Raw genomic sequence first — 12,177 nt, 5'->3', positions numbered from 1 at the left:
TGGACTTTTGTATTTCATTATTTCCTATGTAGTAGCAAGTAATGTATTACATTCCTAGGGCTTCTATAACAAATCACCACAAACTTGGTGGCTTAAAACAACAGAAATTTATTCTCTCACTGTTCTGGAGACCAGAAGTACAAAATCAGTTACATGGGACCAAAATCAAGATGTCTGCAGGGACACATTCCTTCCAGATGCTCTCAGAGAGAATCTGTTCCCTGCTTCTTCCAGCTTCCGGTGGCTGACAACATGTCTTGGCTTGTGGCCCCATCACTCCAACGTCTGCCTTTGTGGTCACATTGCTTTTTTCTCTGCTATCTGTGCCAAGTCTCCCTGTTGCCTCTCTGTCAAGTCTCCCTGCTGCCTCTCTGTCATAAAGACTTGTAATTGCATTTGGTACCTGTCTGAATAATCCATGGTAATCTTCCCATCTGAAAATCTTAACCTTAATGATATCTACAAACTATATTTTACCATCTAAGGTAACATCCAGGTATTAAGAGAGGGACATCCATTTAAGGACTATATTCAGCCTACCACAGGTGGTGAAGGCATTGTCTTAATAAAAACAAATTTCCTCTGGGGTGCAAGCAAGCCAAGAGAAATAGAAGATAAGAGGAACAAACTGTGATGGAAAGAACTGCCCTCAATAAAAATTTCATGCCGACCCTGTAATTCAGAAATCAATGCAAAAGTAAGTTCCTGACTCTGGAAGAGGATTGTGTTTCAAAATTTTGTGAGTCGGTTGTTTAAAGTTGGGATCTTACATCACTTTTCTACAGAAATAATAATACTTAAGACAATTTTGATTCTAGTGAGCCACTAAAGCTAACTAAACATAACTGAGGTATAGAAATCGTTTACTTTTGTCTTCTAAGAATCTATTCTATGGAAACAATCAGAATGCAAAAACTCAAAATGTGTTGCGAAGATGTTTTTAGCCACATTATGTACCATAGCATAAAAAAAGATAGAAGGGAGAACTTAAATATGCAACAACATGGAAAGGTTTATGCAAATTATAGAATATCCACATGATGGAATGTTATGCAACCATATTAAGTTGATGTAACATTGTTAAAGACATGAGAAAGTGTGCATACAACATTGGAGTGAAATATTGACAATATTTTTTGCTCGTGAATCTGTAATTTGGACAGCGCTCAGTAGGGACAGCTTTTCTCTTCTCCACTTGGCATCAACTGCAGCAGCTCAGGGGCTGGAATCATGGGAAGGCTCACTCACTCACACGTCCAGCAGTGGATGCTGCTGGTCAAAACACCCACACACAGGCTCTCAGTGTGACCTTGCCTTCCTCACAACACAGTGGCTGAGTTCCAAGAATGAAAGCCGGACAAAAACCGTATCACCTTTCATGACCTGACCGTTAAAGCCAGGCAATGCCACTTTTGTCACCTTCCATTCACCAAGGCAGTCCCAAGGCCTGGCCGGTTCTAGATGGAAGTAAAATATGACTCCACCCCTTATACAGAGGCAAGGTTCTGACACTAGAAATATTGTCTGGTCATTTTTGGAAAATAGAAGCTGTCACACAAGGACACAGGCTGTATACAAAGCGTAATCCTGATAATGTTAAACAGAAATTCATAATTACCAGCACATTAGAAGGAAGTAGTAATATTACTTTATGTAAATAGAAATAACTAATTTTCTTTCTATTTTGGTGGTAGAACTATAGGTCATTTTTATTCTCCATGTGCTTTTTTGAATTCATCATAAATTTTAGGATCAAATATATTTGCTGTGAGTGAAAATATAAACAGACTTATTAGAACAGAGAGCATGTGAACAGCACTTAATACAACACCCCTCTATGTAATACATCATGTAATCCTAGCAATAATCTGGTGGGCAAAGGGGAAGAATCTCATTTTCAGGCCAAGAATCTGAGACTCAGACAAGCTTACAGCTAGTTTGTGGTGGATCTGGACCTCGAATACCAGGCTTTTGACTCCAAAGTCTTACTTCCTAGTGTATTCTCATTCCATGGTTTCTCCTTTAAATGGGCTGGAAATTGCAGCTAATGTGTGTCATCCTTCAGGGGAGAATCTCTCTGCCATGTTCATGCTCTTCATTGCCATAGTCGTAAATGATCCCTCTTCCCTCTCCATAGCATCTTTTTGCCCTAGAGGTAGGTCTTGGGAAAAGGGAGAATGAAAACCTTGGAGAAGCTTCTGTAAAGGTTCAGGAAACAGAGGATGGGGAAGGGCAGAAGTTTGAGATGGGGGCTTAGGAGAATTCTCTTGCAGTGAGAAACGTAAGCAGGAGTATAGGGGCAATTTTGGCTCCTGTTGAGTGTGGGCTCAAATAGCACAGGGAGGGATTGAAGCATACCTTGATCCTTGACCACACTGATGCTGAGATAAGATAGATGAGAAAAAAGAAGCAGGGACAACTTTCCGAAGGACGGCCGTTTCTATAAGGAAGAGGAGAAGTTTCATACGATACAGTAGTAAAGGAGTGACTGTCCAGTTCTAGGAGCTGTTCATAAAGAAATGAAGGATTTTCATAATGTGAGTGCTGGTAAATCAGAAATTGCCGCTAAATCTGGGGGGAAAAAAGGCTATTTAGCTGAAGAATTCAATGGAAATTAAATGAATTGAAACAACCCCAAATTTTCTTTTGACTTGAAATTTGCTTTAGAATGTATTTAGGTTTAAATGGAATATCTCATTTTTTTTTAAAAGAAAAACTTAGTCATATTATCAAGCTGAAATAAGAAAATCAGTAAATGTATATAGGTATAGAGTTATCTGATACTCTAAGCAAGCATCCTTCTGTTGTTATACTGAGCCTAGATGAAAGAACTCATCCTCATTCATTTTGAGTGCTACAGAGTCAGCAGTACCAACCTCCATCAATCCCTTATTAGACCTCGTCTTCAGACTGCTGCTATCTTCCTTCCAGTATGCAGATAGAGCTTATTTTACAAACTAAGCCTTTTTCTTTAGATTGGTAAATATTGTTTGAGCCCTTAAGCCCTTAATTTTCACTTCTAGCCTATTGCCCATAGTCTGAAGAGGGAAAGCAAACATTAAGATATAATCAAATTTAATTTAGTGATCAAAAGATCAGCATTCTATGCTCCAGAAAATCAAGGATTAAAAGAAGACATTTACTGAATGCTCATCAACGTTTCTGATTCTTCTTCTCCTAGGCCTAGTATGTCATTACATTTCTCATCCCCTTGAGGTTGAGCAGACCAGTGCCTTGATTAGTGTAATGCAAGGAGAAGTGTTCGGTCCTTTAACAGTTAGGGCTCCATTCAACACATTCTTTCCCCTCTGCCGTGATAACCAGTGACATTTACAGATCGTGGCGCCTTCATCACCCTCGGCACCAGAGAGAGGATGAGGTGGAACAGAGTCCGCTGCCAACCCAAGATGGGCAGGTATTAAAAATATTAAATAAACCTTTGTGGTTCTTGGTCACAGAGAGTTTAGACTTGTGTGATACTGCCACACGGTCTTTCACTGGATTCATACATTCAGTGAAACTGATGGGCTTGGAATTGGTGGTTAAACATTTCTTGTTTATCAGAGGGGAAGGAAATCTAAATTACTAGAAGGTAAACTTCCAGCCTCTGAACATGTATCGAAAACAAGTGAAGGAAAACTTATCTCCACACAAAACCCTGAACACTAATACCAGCTTCATTCATAATTGTCATATTTTGGAAGCAACCAAGGCATCTTTTAGTAAGCCAATGGATAATCAAACTGTGGTACATTCCATGAAATGGAATATTATTCAGTGATAAAAAGAAGTGAGATATCAAGCAACAAAAAGACAGGAAGAAACCTTAAATGCACATTACTAAGTGGAAGCGTCACTCTGAAAAGGCAACATACTGTATGATTTCAACTATGTCACAGTATTGTGAAGGGCAAAACTGGTGGCAGTAATCAGCCATTGTCAAGGGCTTATCGTAGAGATGAAGGTAGGGATGGGTGAATCGCAGGGGAGTTTTAGTGCAGTGAAACTATTCTATGGCCAAAACCCACAGAATGTATAATAGAAGGAGTGAATCCTGATGTAAACTATGGACATTACTTAATAGCAAGGTATCAATATTGGTTCATCAGTTGTAATATGTATATCATGCTAATCAAGATGTTAATTTAAGGGAAACTGGGAGAGCTGGAAGAGGGGATATATGGAAAATTTTTACACTGTCCATTTAGTTTTTCTGTAAACCTAAAACTGCTCAAAAATTCAGCTAGAAAAGCAAATAAAGGATATCTTAACAAAATACCAAAGATCCATTTACATGATTACAAAGTGAATAGGTAAGGGGTGGCAGGTTGTTGAATTGAGGGTTGGTCTGGTGGGCTTAATCGTGGAATACTTTGATGCACACACAGGGTTATACATTTGCATATTATACAGAAGAGGACATTAAGAAAAATGAATGAGCTTCTTGGAAAGAAGAGCATAAAAGACTAAGGTAAACTGTGGTAAGAAAGAATAGTCTTGAAAAGTAACTGTAAGTGATTTTTGTCCTCATGACCAGAAATATACCATCCTATGGACAGAAACAATAACTGCATCAAAACACTGCTTAAGCAAGTTACCCTGCAGGAGTGTTAATTCCAGTATACATTTATTTGGTAATCGGAAATAAAGGTAAGTAGGAGAGATTCACTTTTGTAATGGCAAAGTAGACCTTCCAAAATGCCCCACCGTGGAAAGGGGGTTTGCAGTGTGTGAGGGACTCTACAAACACCCACTCAAGTGCAACAATATAACTGCTAAAAATTATTTATAAAAACAAAAACAAAAACACAGGCCAGGCACAGTGGCTCATGCCTGTAATCCCAGCACTTTGGGAGGCCAAAACCAGCAGATCACTTGAGGCCAGGAGTTTAAGACCAGCCTGGTCAACATGGCAGAACCCCATCTCTATTAAAATACAAAAATTAGCCAGGTGTGGTGGCGCATGCCTGTAATCCCAGCTACTTGGGAGGCTGAGGCACAAGAATCGCTTAAACCTAGGAGACAGAGGCTGCTGCGAGCTAAGATCGTGCTACTACACTCCAGCCTGGGTGACAGAGTTAGACTCTGTCTCAAAAAAATAAAACGAAAGGAAGCAAAACAAAACCATCTGTTTTGTTAAGGTGGCAGGGCATATGAAGAAACACTAATCAAGAAAATTTCTTAAATCTTGGTAAGAAAAATGAGAGTCCGTGGCACTAGAGCCATGGCCTGCTCCTACTCGCCCTACAGTTTAATGTGATGAAGCTCCACTCAAGTTGGGTGTGGCCAGGAAGATGAGGGTCTCACTCCTCAGTCTCTGGTTAAGGGTGACAGTATCTCCTTGGGATTGGCAGGAATTTCTCATCCCTGTGAAGCTCCATTTTACAGGGGCTAAATTCCAGGCAAATTTCTTTGAAAATCAGTGGCTGTCTTCATCTACCCACCCCGCCTTCTCTTGCCTCCACTCTAGGTGTGCCAGGCCAAGAATACTTGAGTGTCATTGCCTTCACCCCTGCTCAATCTTAGGGTAGAGGTTCCCCACTGGAAAAACAAGCTGAAAAGACCAGAGACAACTGTCTCTACCCGGCTCCCTGCTTCCAAAGCAGGGGTGTCACCCTGAGAGAAGTAGGCCACTATCTCTGTCCCCAGATCTCAAGCAGTGGCTCAGAGATTTTGCCCAGGGGATGCGGCAGGCCATAAGAACAAAAGGACATAGTCTTTTTTCTAATTGCTAAGGCAATTTGGGTACCTAAGCATGATGCTTTGATGGTATATTTCTTAGGTTGCTGTTTGGTTTGGATTAGAGGGGGGAGAATGTGGTTGATAAGGCCTCTTATCTCTCTGTAGTCCACAGTTTCATGTCCCAGTTCTACCACCATTCTACAACCTTACCCAAGGGAAAAAAGATGCTGGGAGAAAAAAAATTGATTTTAAATATGCAGACTCAAGAAACTTCTTCTCTTCCATGAGAGTGAAAAAGTTTGACTATCCTCTATGTAGTTAGGTTAGAAGTCTTCTTGGTTTGTTCAAGCTAGAAAGGAGCTTATAGGAAGAGAACAGCATAGGAAAGATCCCCCTCAGCAAAGCTAGGGACATTGTAATGCGAACTTCTCCATCCTCCTGCTAAATACATCTAGCTGTCTCCGTGGTCCTTCTAAGTCCACAGATACCCACCTGAAAATGCCACCTTTATTTGAGACATACAGCCTTGAAGCATGGCCTCATATTGGATAGAGATCATAATGAGTCCTCTTTCTCAGTCTTTCTTGGTGAGGGAAGAGGGACTATTCAATCCCCACTGTAAACAGATCTCCTCATCCTAGATATGCTCTATATTTACATTGTTCAGAGCCATCTGGAATGATCTAGAATATAACAAGAGTGACATCAACCCAGACCTTACTTTCTCTCTTTGGGGTGGGGTGGGGATAGGAAATGAGGTTTTTGAGGGGGGCAAATACAATGTAATAGTTAAAAAATAAAATGTTGATTACATTAATTTCTGGCATCAGAATAAAAGCAAATCATAACTATCAGCACAACTTCCCAGCTACTGGGGAGGATGAGGCAGGAGAAATGCTTGAACCCAGGAGGCAGAAGTTGTAGTGAGCTGAGATCGCACCACTGCGCGCCAGCCTGGGAGACAGCAAGATTCTGTCTCAAACAAACAAACAAACAAACAAACAAAAAATGGTATGTACTAGGCACTCACTGAATGTAAGATTAAGAAGATACACTTTCTTGCCTTCAGAAGGAATACAAAATTACAAAGTATGTTGTTAACCATTGTAATAAGTACAATAAGCATTTGGTATTGCAAAGGGCTGAGAAACACACTCTGTCCTACAATAGTGAATTTTGGAGGGAGGGATTCTTTGAGGAAGTAAATGTGTTAGGTTTGAAAGATGAATAGGAGTTTACCAGGTTCAGAATGAGCAAAGGAAGGAGGTATTTTAGGCAGAGAATGTTACCTGACTGAAGGCACTGATGCCAAGAAAGCAGGAGCACTCAGGAAATAGTGATACAAAGTAGATACAAAAGAGATAAGCTTTTGCTTTCACATCAATTTAATAGACTTTTATTAAGCACCTACTGAATCACCGAAAACCTGGTGGTTTGGTCTTCATAGATAAGTTGCCACCCTCAAAGTCCTTTAATAAAGGAACACTCATGCTACGTGCCAAGTTCATAAGTGACACCGGTTTCTTGCATTTCCATAGCCCCACAGACCCAGATTTCCTTGGGGATCTGAAATAGCCTAATGCTAATTCCAGCTTCCATGCTGGTGAGGGTCTTATCATCAAGGAATTAGTTGAACCATACTCAGCAGGAGAGTATACACTCTGCTATGACTGATTCTGGATAGTCAGGAGAATGCAATCCTATGAAACATGATATATTCATTGGCTGATTTTCAGGACAGAGCATGAATTCTGATCCCAGGCTTACCACAGTACTATCTTCAGCTTCCCTGCTAAAAGCAAAGCTTCTGAGATGCTCTTGCTATTGTTTGGAGGAAGGTATGGTTCAGCAGATAATTAGGTTTTTATTGGCAAAATCTGCAAAGTTCCTATTCTTGTTTCAAGAACCAGTTTCTCTTATCAGGACTTTCCCAGTAGAGATCATATTTCTGCAGGAGATTTGAGAAGGCAGAAGGAAGAATGTCTGACCTGGCCCAGATAGATCATGAGCCCTAGGCTAGAGGTGACTAGGGAGGCTGGGACTTGCCTCAGGGACATGGTTGCACCCCTACGTTGTACATTACTTAGTTTCCTTCCAGACAGGGAGGGGAGCCTTTCATTTTTTTGTTTGAGATCACCTTTCATTCACTCTCTCATTCAGCATACATTTGTTGAGTAACTGCTATGTATCAAGATATGAACCAGGTGGCTCATGCCTGTGATTCTAGCACTTTGGGAGGCCGAGATGGGGAGATCACTTGAGGTCAGAGCCTGGCACGGTGGCGCATGCCGTAATCCCAGCTACTGGAGGGGCTGAGGCAGGAGAAGTGCTTGAACCCAGGAGGCAGAGGTTGCAGTGAGCCAAGATCACACCACTGCACTCCAGCCTGGGGGACAGAGCAAGACTCTGTCTCAAAAAAGCAAAAAACAAAAAACAAACAAGAAAAACAGGATATGCACTAGGTACTCACTGAATGCCAGATTAAGAAAATACACTTTAATGTCTTCAGAAGGAATACACAGTTACAAAGTATGGTGTTAACCATTGTAATAAGTGCAATAAGCATTTGGTATTGCAAAGGGCGGAGAAACACACTCTGTCCTACAATAGTGAATTATGGAGGGAGGGCTTCTTTGAGGAAGTAAATGTGTTAAGTTTGAAAGATGAATAGTTGTTTACCAGGTTCAGAATGAGCAAAGGAAGGAGGTATTTTAGGCAGAGAATGTTACGTGACTGAAGGCACTGATGCCAAGAACGCAGGAGCACTCAGGAAATAGTGAGTTCTTATTTGGGAATGTTTGAATGTGGAATGATTGGTGATGATGCACAGAATGGTGTCAGAGGGTAGGAGAAAGAGTTGAAAAGGTGAAAATGCAGGCAGAGCCAGAAGTCAAAGGAGCTTGGAGGATACAGAATTAACCCCATGGACGATTTTGCTCATTTTAAAAATATTTGAATTAGAATAGCTTTACCTCCTCCATTTAAGGTAGATGCACCCCTTCCTACAGTATTCCAGCAGAAGCCTTACATTCTTTACTACTCCCCCAGGCTCCTAAAGTCGCATGAGTGTGCAATTTCATGAGCAATATAATGTATCAGAGGATTTTAGGAAGATTTAACAGATTTATATTTTAGAATGATTGCTCTAGGAATAGTGGCTATTACAGTTGGGAAGGGGAGGCAGGCAGGCCAAGTAGATGCTAGAGCAATCACTGAGGTGAGGTATGATAACACTCTGGGTTAAGGCAAAAGATATAGGTTGTAAGCTACAGATTAGGAAAGTCTTCAAAAAGTGGCTACCATAAGAAGAGTCTGCTGAGGATCAACAGTTTCTGAAATAAGCAAATTTCCAACAAAGGGATAGAAGAACAGATTGGGGAGAATGGCTGTATACTGAATTCAAGATTGGGGCATGCTGAAGTTTAGCTAATAGGTTGACAAGCTGGATATCCATGAGTGGTAGGAAACAGAAGACAACCAGATAATTAGAAGGAACTTGGAACAAAGTGTGAGGTGTTTGAAGACATAGGGATGGCTGTTTCTGCTGTAGAAGCAATGAAGGAAGAGACAGCAGTAAGGCAGAATATGGGCAGTTATGGGAAAACAAATCTGTTATGAGACCAGATGAAATTAGCATTAAGAAGAGAACTAGGAGACACTGGGTTGTGAAACCAAAGAGAAAAATGGGTCAATGGCTTGCCCAGGCCAGAAATACAAGTAGCAGGACAGTTGCTGCTTCTGACCCAGGCCTGCCTGTTTTCTGAGTAATCTTTGATTGCTACCCTCTTGGTATATATCATCCATAATAGTCAAAGTGGACCAGACCTTCACCCTTAAGCATCTCACTCTCCCCAGAACAGGCCTTTCCAGAGTGAACTACAAGCAGGAAATCTCCACTTCAGAGGGCTGTCTATTCTTTGGCAGGTAGACCTGGCTTTAGTATTAAGGGCACAAAATTCTCTGGGATGCAAGCAATTCCAAAGGGATCTAAAATGCCATCCTTGCTGCTCACTTTGGAAAGATTATCATAATTATCTTTACTAGCACACAACTACATAAAGTGAGATAGATTTTATTATGGAGGTGAAAGTGTAAGAGCGGGTAATCATGCTTTAGCCCACCAAGCTCTAAATTCATCTACCCTCTGGTTATGTGTAAGTCCCCAGAGTTTAGCCATGTGTAAGTCCCCATTTTTGACTCCACTTAGGAGATAAAAATCTCTGTCGATATTGTTGGGGGTGGGGAATGGAAGAAGTTTTTTTTTTTTTTTTTTTTTTTTTTTCCCTATATTGTCAACTGCCCTTAGAAAAGCAGGAAAAGAGCAAAGAGCTCTATGGATAAAAGCCCAGATTTTTATGGACACAGGGAAAGGCACTGTGGCTTTAAAGAAACACTTTCTATGTTGAAGTGGGGTCAGAAATGTAATGGAAGTAAGCAGCAAACCCAAAGGCATGGTCTTGTGAGAAAAAGTATTTATTTGTCATAGGAAAGCAATCAGGGAAAAGGGAGAGAAAGGCCTTCACTAAAGATCTAAAGCTTATTGATCAGTGTGTGTTACAGCATTGAACCCAATGGCATTATTCCGGTACTTTAGTCTCTCCCACAGACTGGATTGAGCCCTTGTTTTTATCCACATTAGGGTATCAGCACTCTAAGCGCCTTTTTAATGGATATTTTTTCCCCCAAAAGTAGGGTAATTGAAAGGAGAAAGCCATGATTTAGAAGTTGGGCAAGTGGCTAAGGTTTGTATTACAACTTTGGTTTTTGCAAGTGACTACAAAATCATGAAGGGGAGAGAAACAGGATCTCTCCCAGTATTCTCTCAAGTTTTACCTAAGCATTTCTTTTTTTTTTTTTTTTTGTTTTAAGTGTTTTTTTTTTTTTTTTTTATTATACTTTAAGTTCTAGGGTACATGTGCATAACGTGCAGGTTACATATGTATACATGTGCCATGTTGGTGTGCTGCACCCATCAACTCGTCAGCACCCATCAATTCATCATTTATATCAGGTATAACTCCCCAATGCAATCCCTCCCCCCTCCCCCCTCCCCATGATAGGCCGCAGTGTGTGATGTTCCCCTTCCCGAGTCCAAGTGAGCTCATTGTTCAGTTCCCACCTATGAGTGAGAACATGCGGTGTTTGGTTTTCTCTTCTTGTGATAATTTGCTAAGAATGATGGTTTCCAGCTGCATCCATGTCTCTACAAAGGACGCAAACTCATCCTTTTTTATGGCTGCATAGTATTCCATGGTGTATATGTGCCACATTTTCTTAATCCAGTCTGCCTAAGCATTTCTATATATTCAAAGACGCCACTGTGAATCAAACAAGAACATAACAAAACTCAGAAGACACGGGCAGAGAAGCAAAAGGGCTAGGTACGATGTAAAATGTAAGGAGGCTAGCTGGTACATCCAACCCGGTGCTAAAAGTCTTTTAAGGACTTGAAGCTTGCTTGTGGAAAGATTAGCTATTAATGTTTGCCAGAGGCAACCCTTCGGCCTTTAGAGAAAATTGCACTTTTCCAATTATAAGAAAATTACCCCATGGTTCTATCCTTGAATTATTTTATCAATTAGCTAAGGGAAAATACAATCTCAGACAATGCACTGTACTGCACTGCGGCTCTGTTGTGTGGCATAGTTCACGTAGCTTTCCAAAAAATGCGGGCTATGACAACTGTAAAATGTTGGGTCATTTTCTTCTCCAGATGTGATCTCAGAGGTGAATGTTTAACAGCTAAAGCGAGGAAAATGAATATTCCAAAAGGATTGCAGCTTTTCTTAAGGTTTGGAACACATACCAATGAAGTTTGGTAAAGGCAACAGAGGGAAAGCAGAAGGTTGTCTAGGACTTTGTGTCAACATGAAGGCTGTAAGAAGACTTTTGAATGTCTCAAAAATTTTCTTCTGACTGCAAAGGTATACTGTTTCAAAATTTGGTTTACTGATTAAAAGCTTTATATGCTTACTTTTAGACACCGTAAGAGGGCATCAAAAGTGCAACAGCACCTCCAAAGGACTGGAATTTATGGGACTTTATTTCCTACTATTCTGCCTCCAACTCAAGTACATAAATTTTGGTTTTTAGAGTGAGAGTCTTTATTTATGAAGATGGAATCTGAAAAATGTTGTAAATATTGTTGTACCAACCACTTATAGAGAATTGGAGTATTAAATGATGCTAAATGACGCCATAGCTTCCTCTACCAACCCATATAAGGTGAGGTGGTATTAGATACAAGTTTTATGGAATAAACAAAACAATTACCAGTATGCTTAATAATGAACATTTAAAACCTATTTCCTGCAGCCAAACAGGTCGTAGTTTAGTGAGACCAGTGGTAGGAATATAAATTTCAAAATTACTTTTGTTGATGATTTTCCATACTAACAAGCTTGAAATAGAACCTTACATAGTATGAGTGATTTTAATCTGAATTGATTTTTAAAGACCCTCCATATTAAAGTCACGGGCACTATTTTATAACCA

This window comes from Piliocolobus tephrosceles, chromosome 19 (assembly GCF_002776525.5).
Source record: "Piliocolobus tephrosceles isolate RC106 chromosome 19, ASM277652v3, whole genome shotgun sequence".
Taxonomy (NCBI): domain Eukaryota; kingdom Metazoa; phylum Chordata; class Mammalia; order Primates; family Cercopithecidae; genus Piliocolobus; species Piliocolobus tephrosceles.
The sequence above is the reverse complement of the archived record's forward strand: the minus strand, read 5'-3'. Positions refer to the sequence as shown.